The sequence below is a fragment of the Schistocerca cancellata genome, chromosome 2 (assembly GCF_023864275.1).
Source record: "Schistocerca cancellata isolate TAMUIC-IGC-003103 chromosome 2, iqSchCanc2.1, whole genome shotgun sequence".
In the NCBI taxonomy this organism is placed as follows: domain Eukaryota; kingdom Metazoa; phylum Arthropoda; class Insecta; order Orthoptera; family Acrididae; genus Schistocerca; species Schistocerca cancellata.
Window position 1 is genome coordinate 460,544,740 of NC_064627.1, and position 13,592 is coordinate 460,558,331.

Consider the following 13,592-nt stretch of genomic DNA (forward strand, 5'->3'; position numbering starts at 1 on the left):
GTTACAACACAACACGACTGATGTACAAGGCAATTTCATGTAAGAACAACATTTCTTAGTGGTATTTTGGAGGAGGAGGTATACATATATCAACCAGAGGGCTTTTTTGATGGTACAGGATGTGTGTGTAAATTACTGAAGAGTTTATATGGCTTAAAGCAAGCCTCAAAATGCTGGTAAATGTTGTTAGATTTCTTACTGAATATAATTTATGGGGGAACTGTTCAGATCCATGTACGTTTTATGGTGAAAACTTGATACTGTTGTTTTATGTTGATGGTGGATTGGCTAGGAGCCCGAATGATGCAACTATTGGGTTTATTGGCAGTTGTGTAAACATTTTCAGATCACTGTAGAAAAGGATGATTACTTCTTGTCCTTACAAATGAAGAAATTTGATGATTGTATTCAGATAAATCTGTTGGCATTTGTGAAGATAATTGTAGAGAATTATGCAATGATGGATGCAAAATTGATATCGTTAGACTAGGATTGATACTGGGAGTAACATCTCCTTTTAATAATACTGAACTCTATCGCATAAAGGTTGGAAGTTCGATGCATTTGACACAAGGCACGAGACAAGATATTTTTTTTTTTTCAAGAGTTCAGTATTCACCAACACAGGCAAATTTTACATTGATCACATGAATATTTGGATATTTTAAATCAACAGTTACAGATGGCATTAAGTTTGAGAAGAATGAGGAGCTTATAGTGATGCTGACTGTGGTGGGAAATGAAGCACGAGACAATCAACAAGTGGCAGCCTACTCAAGTTTCATGGAGGGCATGTTCTGTGGAAAAATAAGTAGCAGAAGTGCATTGCTCTTTCTCCATTGGAGGTAGAATATGTGGCTTCAAGTGAAATTTACAAATCATTGTGTAGCTAGATCAACTTCTGAAAGGAATTTCAGCTTTTGATGGGTCCTTAGCACTTTAGTTATCTATCTGCAAAATAGGAACTATCGCATTTATTACTGGGTCTGGATTTTATGAAAAATCAAAATACACAGAGGCTAGGTATCATTACATTCATCAACTAGTTAAAGAGGAGGTGGTTAGAGTGAAGTACACACCAACCAATAAACAGGCAGCAGACATTATGGAAAAACAGTTACAATTAATGAGGTTACTGATCATGAAGAACCTTGTTGATATAGTGTCTACCTCACGATATATATAACCAATTGTGGGAAAGTGTGAGAGTAGAAGTGTTTTTTCTATGTTCTTACACACACACACACACACACACACACACACACACACACACACACACACTCAATCGTAACCTCTTAGTTCATCCCTATGAAATCCCCAAACCACCTTCCCTACCCTCTGGCACCTATCCTTGTAACCGCCCCCGGTGTAAAACCTGTCCCATGCACCCTCCCACCACCACCTACTCCAGTCCTGTAACCCGGAAGGTGTACACACGGAGACCATCGACAGTTGAAGGGGGTCGTAATGTGTAATCAGCAGACATCTATCCAGACCATCACACAGGAATTCCAAACTGCATCAGGATCCACTGCAAGTACTATGACAGTTAGGTGGGAGGTGAGCAAATTTGGATTTCATGGTCAAGCAGCTGCTCATAAGCCACACATCATGCCGGTAAATTCCAAGCGACGCCTCGCTTGGTGTAAGGAGCTTAAACATTGGACGATTTAACAGTGGAAAAACGTTGTGTGGAGTGATGAATCATGGTACACAATGTGGCAGTGCGATGGCAGGGTGTGGGTATGGCGAATGACCGATGAACGTCATCTGACAGCATGTGTAGTGCCAGCAATAAAATTCGGAGACGGTGATGTTATGGTGTGGTCGTGTTTTTCATGGAGGGGGGCCTTGCACGCCTTGTTGCTTTGCGTGGCATTATCACAGCACATGCCTACAATGATGTTTTAAGCACCTTCTTGCTTCCCACTGTTGAAGAGCAATTCGGGGATGGCAATTGCATCTTTTGACACTATGAAGCACCTTTCCATAATGCATGGCCTGTGGCAGAGTGGTTACATGACAATAACATCCCTGTAATGGACTGACCTGCACAGAATCATATATAACACTTTTGGGGTGTTTGGAATTCTGACTTCATGCCAGGCGTCACCGACCGACATCGATACCTCCGAGTGCAGCACTCCGTGAAGAATGGGCTGCCATTCTCCAAGAAACCTTCCAGCACCTGAATGAACATATGCCTGCGAGAGTGGAATCTGTCGTCAAGGCTAAGGGTGGGCCTATACCATATTGAATTCCAGCATTACCGATGGAGGGTGCCGAGAACTTGTAAATCATTTTCAGCCAGGTGTCCAGATACTTTTGATCAAATAGTATATTTGTCATTTCACCTGCTGTTCCACTCACAAATAGAGCGAGAGAAAAATGACTGTCTATACATCTCCGTATGAGCCCTAATTTCTCGTATATTATCTTCATGGTCCTTACCCACATTGTGTTTTGGCAGCTTTCCAGTGCTTTCATTTACTCGTTCCACTTCATATCGCTTTGCAACGTTATGCCCAGATATTTAAATGACTAGACAGTGTCGAGCAAGATACTAGTATTACTGTATCCAAACATTACAGGTTTGCTCTTCCTACTCATCTGCATTAACTTAAATTTTTCTACATTTAGGGCTAGCTGCCATTCATCTTACCATACACCACAGCATAGTCAGCAAAGAACCACAGATTGAGCAAACAACCGCAGATTGCTGCTCACCCTATCTGCCAAATCATTTATGTGTATAGATAACAGCAGTCCTATCACATTCCGTAGGGCACTCCTGATGACACCCTTGTCTCTAATGAACACTTGTTGTTGAGGACAACATACTGGGTTCTGTTATTTAAGACGTCTTGTAGCCACTCACATATCAGTGAACTTTTTCCATATGCTCGTACCTGCGTTAACAGCGTGAAATGAGGCCTTTCCACTGTTGAGCAATTATGATTGATTTTCTGCTCCACAATCACTTACCATAATAGCTATCTTTTATCTGTTAATAAGGTCAATGTTTTGTGATCAGTGTCAGATTAATATAATATGGTTACTGAATGTTCTATCCTTGATTTTATGGAATGTTTAATGTTTATGAAATATTTAGTTTGAACAGTACTTATTCCAGAATTTCAGAAGGAAGATACAAACTTGCAGTGAAGAGATGGACACCTAAAATACAAGTGTCAGTGCAAAAATCATGACATCTGTTTTTATCTTGAAAATGGCACTGAATGAAAAATTTTTTGAAATATACCAATGGAAGATTAGTTCGTATGTAAACATTACTTGTAGGGAGAAAAGAAGAAATGGTGATGAGATTGAGGACCGATCTTATCTTACAAGCTTAATGTTACAAATTCAGCGTTCTGTCAGTTTCACTACTTCCGTCACCCAAATAATGTTGTATATGAGGTTATTGTTATATAATCCGCAAAGAGAAACATTTTTTCGTTTCATTTATTCTGGTAGACTCGTATGGAAATTACCTTTCCTTCATATTTGATGCAACAAGATTTTGCCTAAACCCGTATTCCATTCGCCTTGTGGAATTTGCAAAAACCTACTACCGAGCTCTGCCATCGAATCGCAGTTTAATGCACAACACTTCAATTTAATGCAAACACCGTAGCACTCTTCATTGCAAAAAAACTGACAAGTTTTGTTAGGTTCTTCATTTAGTATAAAATGAGTCTGTATGTTTCCCACACCCCTGCATACTACAATAACCACTAATTACATCAATTCTCCCATTTGCATGCATGTACTACTTGGGTCCAAAATAGCTGCTTTATTCCATGTGACATTCAACTGACCAGTGGCAGCGGTCAGTTGTCAGCAATCCAGCCCTGAAAGGTTTTTTCTACTTTCTTTATCCAGAGCTTTAAAGAAAGACTTAATAGCAACATTTCCGTTGGTGATGTATCAGGAACAGGTCAGACAAGTGAGAAATGCATAATGTTGATTTTATTATTAACTGCCGCTTACACAATTTGTTCAGTATGAGCATTGGAGACGTTGAAAAGATGCCGCACAGCACCAGATCTGTAACTGTTGGCCAAAATTGGAACAAATTTCTTTTCAGCGTAAATTGGTTCTGTTTTAATGCAGTAGAATACCTACCATGTTTCACTGCCATACGATACTTGCAACCCACACTGGAGTAGCTGCACTTTAATAACTGCACGGTATTATCATTTATCACCTTATAGTTTAATGTAAAATTGAAACTAATGCTGGCAAATGTTTCACATTGCAATTATTCAGTGCAAGTACATTAGCAGTAAATTAGAGGATAGTAATTTTCCCAGAGTTCTTGAAAGTGACAGCATACAGTTCCACATACAAGCAAACAAACTTGAAGAAAATGGCAGCCTTTTGTTCAGTTTTGTGGGAGGCAATTCTTTGTGAACCATCGAATTCAAAATGACACAATTTAAAATTTTGAGTTGTGTTGTTTTGTGTTTCTCTTAGTTGTAATAGTAATGTGAGTCATACAGCAACAAGTGGAGTAAATGTTTCCACATGACTATCACAGATTTTAATGAAATTTTGTATGAACAATCTCACATGTTCCTAACGCACACTGGTAAAGTATGTTGATCATTATTAACTGAATCCTTTCAGTGATAGTCATTTGTTTGACTCCACAGTGCAGCTATCAACAGTGCGCTTTTTGGCAACTTCGCAACATGTCATCTCCGGTAATATATATATTTTTTTTTCTTAAAAAAGAAACAAAACTTGGTCGTCTTTACAGCTTTTAGAACTTTGTCAAAATAAATAATACAAAAAGATTTCTCAAAAGTTGAAGAAAGAGTCTTCTACAAACTCTCTATAAACCATGTTCATTAGAAAGAACATGTTCTAAACCACCTAAAAACTATGGTTTTGCGATATGTGTATACACTGAAGAACCAAAGAAACTGATACACCTGCCTAATATTGTGCAAGGCACCTGCGGGCATGCAGAAGTGCTGCAACATGATGTAGTATGGACTCGACTACCGTATTTACTCGAATCTAAGCCACACTCGAATCTAAGCCGCACCTGCAAAATGACACTCGAAATAAAGGGGAAAAAAAATCCCGAATCTAAGGCGCACCTGAAATTTGAGACTCGAAATTCAAGGGGAGAGAAAAGTTTTAGGCCGCACTTCCAAATCGAAACAAAGTTGGTCCATTGTAATATGATACACAATTTAGGTCGAATGAATGACGATACAGTTAGAGTAGTGTGGTTCGAGTCGTAAGCTTAGCAGTTAAGCTTTACCAGGTAGCCATTGCTATGCGTCAGGCGCTCCGTCCGTATTTATACGGGTACCCTTCCTTTTTCACATGCTTCGTCTGGTTTGAATCGATTGCTTATTTTGCTTTGATCTGATAAGTGCCGTTCTCTTTGTTATAGGTGTTTACGTCACTCAAAGCTGAAAATGCATTACTGTACTGTGTCATGCACTGTTTGTCGCATTCTGATAGTGCGTGTTTACAGCCTGTCGCCGCTCGCAGCATGGCTTGCTTTTGTGCGCGCTACCGCTGCTTACAATTATTAAAAAAAAAAAAAAAAAAAAAAAAAAAAGAGAGAGAGAGAGAGAGAGAGAGAGAGAGAGAGAGAGAGAGAGAGAGAGAGAGAGAGAGGAATCGTCTCATTAGCGAAACAATGACAAGAGACTACTATTTGCTGTTACTTACACTGCTGCTTTCTTTGATAATGATCAAGAACCAAATAATAGACTGTGTATGATAGAACATGTTCTGAATGAGAGTTAGGCGAAAATTTTTCTCCGTTTGAAAATCTTTGCGGCTGCTTCTTTAGTACATAAAATTCTGCACAGAAATTAGAGTCATCTTAGATTTAAAAATCTAGTCAGTTGCCGTGCTTCGTTTCTGACTGTATCACTATTAGGCATAAGAATAATACGAATATAAACATGGCACGATACGTATATTCTTTCACGTTTGCCGTTGTCTCAATCTAGTTTCGTAGTTTATTAGGCATACAGGATTTAAATGAGATAGCAGCAAACACGAAAGAATACATGACAAAATGTTTACATTTGTATTATTCTTATGGTGAAGAGAATACTGCATGTGATTCACATTTCATCAGGTTCCTATTAGCAACCATCTCTTCTCACAGGTAGGAAAAAATTCAGAACGTAGAGTTGGCCATATTGACAAACATCCCAAACAGTCTTGCCAGTCGGATTTTCGTAGTACATTGAAATTCTGCAACATTCGTAGATGAACAATACGGAATTTGTATTTACTTCGTTTGATAATGTATGAAAATAAAAATGCAGTGGTCGAAACTCGGGGCGGAGAAAAAAAAGCTCGTCTTCCACCCCTTTTTTAATTTATTTACTGACGCAGAGGTTTTGGCGCCAGTATTTATCTTTGTGCCTACAAAGCATGCCTGTGTAGCGCTACATATATTCGACGGCAGAAGTTAGGTGTGGCGGCATCTACCAACATTTTTCAGAACTTCCGCTTGCTTTGCACTCGATTCTAAGCCGCAGGTGTTTTTTTGGATTACAAAAACCGGAAAAAAAGTGCGGCTTAGATTCGAGTAAATATGGTAATGTCTGAAGTAGTGCTGGAGGGAATTGACACCATGAATCCTGCAGTGTTGTCCATAAATCCACAAGAGTATGAGGGGGTGGAGATCTCTTTCGAACAGCATGTTGCAATGCATCCCAGATATGCTCAATAATGTTCATGTTTGGGGAGTTCGGTGGTCAGTGGAAGTGTTTAAACTCAGAAGAATGTTCCTGGAGCCACTCTGTAGCATCTCTGGACATATTGGGTGTCATATTGTCCTGCTGGAATTGCCCAAGTTCATCAGAATGCTCAGTGGACATGAATGGATGCAGGTGATCAGACAGGATGCGTACATATGTGCCACCTGTCAGAGTTTTTACTAGACATATCAGGGGTCGCAAATCACTTCAACTGCACATGCCCCGCGCCATTACAGATCCTCCACCAGGTTGAACAGTCCCCTGCTGACATCCAGGGTTCATGGATTCATGAAGTTGTCTCTATACCCATACATGTCCATCTGCTTGATACAATTTGAAATGAGACTCGTCTGACCAGGCAACATGTTTCCACTCACCAATAGTGCAGTGTCGGTGTTGACACAGGTCAAGCCGATGTGTAAAGCTTTGTGTCATGCAGTCAGAAGGGTACATGAGTGGGCCTTTGGCTCCGAAAGCCCATATCGATGATGTTTCATTGAAAGGTTCATACGCTGACACTTTTTGATGGCCCAACATTGAAATCTGCAGCAGTTTGTGGAAGGGTTGCGCTTCTGTAACACTGAATAATTCTCTTCAGTCATCATTGATCCAGTTCTAGCAGGATCTTTTTCCAGCTGCAGCAATGTCAGAGATTTGATGTCTTACCAGATTCCTGATATTGATGCTACAATTGTGAAATGGTCATATGGGAAAATCCCCACTTGATCACTACTTCGTAGATGCTGTGTCCCATCGCTCGTGTGCAGACTATAGCACTACGTTCAAACTCACTTAAATCGTAATAACCTGCCAATGTAGCAGGAGTAATCTGTACATACCTCTGTATCTGAATACACATACCTGTACCAGTTTCTTTGGTGCTTCAGTGTATAAGGCCCTAAAGAATGACCAGGTGGGGGTGCTTTGAAAATGGGGCCCTTATTCCTCTGGTACTCAAAGTAAATTTGATGTCTTTATTATGTTGTACAGTTGTTTAATACTCTCTGGGGAAAGCAATATCAAAAGTATTGATGACTAGGAAGTCAGATAAAGTCTGAATAACTTGAAAAACTTCAAGAAAGGGGTGTCTTGTCACTACTCATTGTGACATATTTCAGTCTATTTGTCTGCTGTAACTACAGAATCAAACTGCTTATAAACTTCACAATTTAACTGTGCATTACCTAGGTCGTGGAAATGATGGTAGTAAAATTGTTGTGTAACAATTGCAGCACACTTCATATAAGTAGCCTTCAGGTTTTACAGAAGTTCCACATGTCAATTTTGATGAAATTCGCAGCAGTCTTCCTGACATTTTTTGGAATGGATTAGTGTTGTAGATAATTATTAGTAAGTCTTTTTATTTCTACATCTACATCTATACTGTGCAAATCACAGTGAGGGGCATGACAGAGGGTACGTCCTACTGTACCAGTTATTAGTGATTCTTCCTGTTCCATTCACATGTGGAGCATGGGAAGAATGATTGTTTGAATGCCTCTGTGCGTGCAGTAATTATTCTGATCTTATCTTCATGATCCCTGTGTGAGCGATACGTTGCAGTATATCCCTAGAGCCATCATTTAAAGCCAGTTCTTGAAACTTTGTGTGATGTTGTTGATGTGCTAGTTTATTTCTGGTTTAAGGCATAGTGTACTTTGTGTTAGCATAGTTTGTGATTAATGTGGAACATTAATGCACACGTGAAAAATTGTATAAATATGTTTGTATGGTCCTTGGTGGTTTAACCACTGCTGATTTCTTTTAAAGTGAGAAAACCAGCATACCCATTGCCTTAGGGGCCATGCCTGATAGCTGTGCAACAACAGCCATGGATGACTTTCTTTACCGCAGATTCCCATATGTTTGTAGATGTGCCAGAGCCAGAAGAGGTCTCTTGTGTACTTCAGGCTACTTGAATTTCTTACCTGTTTCATTAATTTGCTGTGGAATACGATGAGGAAAACTATACTACCAGCCAGATGATTTCACTAATGGGAGTGTTTAGGAAGAAATTTTGGTAACATAGGACTCAGAAATCACACTTTCTAAATGTGATTACTTCGAATTATTAGAGCCACAAAAAAAGAAAACTATTCTTTTTATTGGCTTCCTTATTCCATTTTATTTTTTTATAAAAATAATTTTTTAAACTGAATGCTGTAGAGATGTCTAAAATGAGAGAGTGTGTGAGTGAGTGTGTGTGTGTGTGTGTGTGTGTGTGTGTGTGTGTGTGTGTGTGTGTGTGTGTGTGTGAGAGAGAGAGAGAGGGGGGGGGGAGGAGGAGGAGAAGAAGAAGAAGAAGATGAAGAAGAAGATGAAGATGAAGATGATGATGATGATGATGATGAAACTTCTTCTGTACAGTTTTTCTGACTCGTGCTCATTTTCTAGCCATCAGGACTTTTGATATTGTTATCCACATAGATAACTAAATAATTTTAGGACCTTATAAAAGATGTCTGATTTAATTTGATAGCCAGTGGAATATGGGCCCATTTCTGTTGCACCTCCACCTTGTTGTTCCATTTTAGGACATCATATGCTCACTTTGCAAAACCCAGTAGCTAGAACGTGATCTTTCAAATGAAAATGAGTTAAAAGAGTTTGGAGAAGCTTTTTTTTTTTAAGTGGGAAAAAATAGCCATTCTGACAATTTTAGAAAAACTGTCATTTTTCTCCTTAATTTGTAACCTATTGGAATGGAATTTTATTTTATAAGACCTTGTATTTGTAAGTTATTACAAGATGACAAGTATTGAAATATATGAAGTAAAATAGTTATAACTTCTGAACGGTTTGCATTAGGACGTTCAGCTGGTCACAGGGAATGATGGGAATTAGTATGTGCTGTGTGGTTTGGTTTAGCAATGAAGCCCACATTCATTTGGATGGGTTTGTTAGTAAGCAAAATTGATGCATTTGGGGGACAGAGAACCCGCATTTCATGATCGAGAAGTCTCTTCACCCTCAATGGGTGACTGTGGTGTGCAGTGTCCATTCATATAATAATTGGTGCAATTTTCCTTGATGGCAGGTTGAATACCGAACATTACTTGAAAGTTTTGGAAGATAATTTCACACTCATTATCCAAAATGACCCTAATTTTGACAAGATGCGCTTCATGCGAGATGGAGCTCAACTCCATTGAAGTACGAGAGTCTTTGATGTCCTGGAGCAGCGCTTCGGGGACCATATTCTGGCTCTGGGGTACCCAGAGGCCACTGGCATTGGCCTTTATTGGCTGCCATATTCTCCGGGTCAGAACACATGCGACTTCTTTTTGTGGGGCTATATTAAAGATAAGGTGTAAAGCAATAACCCCGAAACCATTGCTGAGCTGAAAACAGCCACTCAGGTCATCGACAACATCGATGTTCAGACACATCAGCGAGTCACGCAGAATTTCACTATTCGTCTGCACCACATCATCACCAATGATGGCAGGCATATTGAACATGTCAACCTAAATCCGAATGTCAGTTACATGTTGAATAAAGTTGTTTTTAGCACCTTAAATGCACACATTGCAAAATAAAATAAAGGTTTTTTAGATGGTTTAGAACTTAGTCTTGCTAAAGAAAATAGTTTATAAGAATTTGCAGCAGACTCTTGTTTTTTTTTTTGAAGTGGGTCAGAAATAACCATTTGTCCCACTTTTAGAAAAATTGTCAACTTTGACTTCAATTTGTGAACTACTGGAAATCAGTAGGTTAATTAATTTTCATATTGTAAGACCTTTTTCTCGTAAGTTATTATGCACTAAGTTTCAGTTGTAGCCCACAATTACTTCCAGAGATATAAAAAGCTAAACTTTACTTTTCTTCTTGTCAGTGTGTTTTTTTTTTCGGCTGACTTTGCTTCAAATTATCCATATGCAAGTTATTCAGGAAATTTTCTTCTTCTTCTTCTCCTCCTCCTCCTCCTCCTCCTCCTCCTTTCAATTATTTCACTTTAGAGAGCATAAAAAGTTGTACAAGATGGCATAGTTTTATTTCTTTAAAGAAAATATTGCCGGAGATATTGCGTTTCTATATTGCCGAAAACTCATGGGTGCACTGTTGATATCGGCGCTATGGGGTAAAAATTTTCACACAGCATTGCAGCAAAATCTGTGATGGTCATGCAGGAACTTATTCCGAAACTGAACGACTTGGCATGGAATGACCTATGCACAATTAAGGTCGGAGTGTGTTGCTAGATTTTCTCCAGAAATGCTTCATGCTGTGACATAGCTCTTTCTTAGAATCAAAACTGTGTTCACAGATTATTTCTTTTGTTTATCTCTAGTGAGAGATAACTCATGGGACTAGAAATCTCCATAGGAATTTTTGCAGTTTGGCAAGGTCACCTATTTTTGTCTTTAATCACTTTTCCAATATTCTTTAGAACAGTTTAGGAAACAGTCTCTGGTTCTTCCATCTTCGGGTGTGACTAGTAATGTGTCCACTTGTAGCTCTATAAATACCGGTAATTGTATTATGCAAATTCCTTGTTTGCCAACATCTCTTGAATGAATATTATTGGAGAAAATCATTGTATATGATAGGTATTACATTTCCAGTCTTGATCAAATTCATAAAACACAATTTGTTAGCAGAGAAGGTGTTACACATCACATTTCACCAGAAGAAATGAAAGTCATTGAACATCTGTTGACAGTACCCTGAATGCTTGAATTTTGTGTTGTTTTGTTTTGTTTTGTTTGATGATGATGATGATGATGATGATGATGATGATGATGATGATGATGATGATGTCTCCAGGTCTTGATCACAGACATTCCTAGTACTAAAATGTTTGTGTATAATTTAAGAAATGTCTGTTCCTTCAAAGGTAAGAGTATATTACATGTATTGGTAATGTGCTGAAAATTCCTTCCATCATTCTGAAACAATAAAAGTAGTATCCTTTTGGCACCCGGACTTCCATCTCTAAGCAAATTTATTTTGTTACTGAATTTGTTCAGCCAACAACAGACAGAGGACTTACTGGGAGAAATACCCTCAGTTACCAAATACAACCCTTTTCATACTACCAACTGTTGTGTGAAATTGGAAGTCACTTAAAGTTCCTCAATAGAGGAAAGACCACAGTACATAATGAAGTGCTCACTACTTTCTATATTGACTACACAGATGAACTCGTTCAAATTGTATCATTGTTTTATCATAGTTCACAATGTATCAACTGTTGGACAACTTTCCGTACTTTCCACATGTACTTCGCATGACTGACTAAACAAATAGGGTACCACAAGGTCTGTGCTTGCGTTCTGGAACTGTGTACTGAGACTGCTTGTCTGGACTTTACGATGCAGGAGATGACCAGTGAAATAACATGGGTTTCTTAAAGACAAAACAGCAGTCAGCAATGTAGTGTCATACCAACCCGCACACGAGTAGCACACACTCTTTGATACACCAAAGCCCAGTCACTTAGAAGAATTGTGGCCATAGGCAACCAACTATTCTTGCGATTACATGAAGTGTTGCTGGCACATATATGTTTGATACATCTGAAACGGTAATATATAGTAAAAAAAGACCAAGATTCTGTGTTTATTTTTCATAATTACTTTAGTTTTTTTGGTAGATTACAAATTTTAAATAGTGGTGACAGGAAGTATAATCATGGAAAGGACTTGAAGTATTCTGGCAAGCAAAGAGCAAACAGAGCGGTAGTAGTTTGTTTCTTTTCAGCTAAATTGTCCTGTCTTCTCCTAACAGATCTTAGAAACCCATGTTGAATATTGATTCATCGTGAGATCCATCTGTAAAACAAGGGTGAGATCAAGACAAATAAAACAGAACTAAACTGTAATTACAGCAGCAGTGTCTGTAGTAATAATATTAGCAATAAAAAATTGTAGCAGACTGCAGTTTTCCCACATACAAATCATCTTCAGACTGTTACCATTCAGATATTTTTCTCTCCTATCCAGAATCAAAGAATTCTGCCTCTTGAGCTTCCAAAATTTCTTGCTCGCTCAACATACGTGACATATTTAAAGCAGAGTTACAGAAAACACTGAAACCTAACAATTACGCGGATGAAATTAAGACAGTGTGAACACACACTGGCTCTCATTTGTGACAACAGCTGTAACATATGCCAACATTCCTTTTGAACTAATTCTAGAAGTGGACACCAGAAGGAAGCATCTGTTAAGAAACAGGTAGTGAGACATCCATACATAGTTCTCACATGAAATGAGTCCAGTATTCGAGTGGTAGGTGGCTTGCACGTCAATAAAATCATGGCCCAAAGTATACTCGGTCGCAGCCTTTTGAACAGTGTTGTAGCTCAAATTATGCTCGGGTTTGGTCGCCAAACTGTCATGTGACTTCACATCAGCACTTAACTGCACACTCCATGGAAAAGACAATAACTGTTATGTCAGTACAAACAGGACATCCACCTACAGCAAAGACTTGGAACCAAGTGATTTCCACCTCATCAAACATGAGCAACTAGATTGCCTCCTGAAATTTTGATAGTATTGGGGAACTTCAAAGTGCTATCACAGGCTGTGACAGCAAAACTTTTGCTGAGCGAATGTATCAACTCTTTCAGAAATGTGATACATTTGTAAATCTAAATGTGATTATATAAGAAAGTAATATGAAGGTCAAAAACATGCTTTTAACTATTTCAGTATTTTATTTATTGCGTAATGTAGGATTTTCTCTAGATAACTCTCGTATGACATGAATTATAAGCTGATATCAATTGATGGATGATTGGCAGGTGCAAAGAAATGAACCTATTACTAATCAAATATTGATAATCGCTGGGTGTGGGTCTATTATAAGCTGCTCTCTAAAAACTGTAATGTATTCCTA

General features: G+C 38.6%; 1 protein-coding gene across 1 annotated transcript in view; it reads left to right on the forward strand.

Annotated features, from left to right (window-relative positions):
• Nucleotides 1-13,592, forward strand: part of LOC126161961 (protein lin-54 homolog) — a 271,287-nt gene that overhangs the window by 167,026 nt on the left and 90,669 nt on the right. The window lies entirely within an intron of this gene.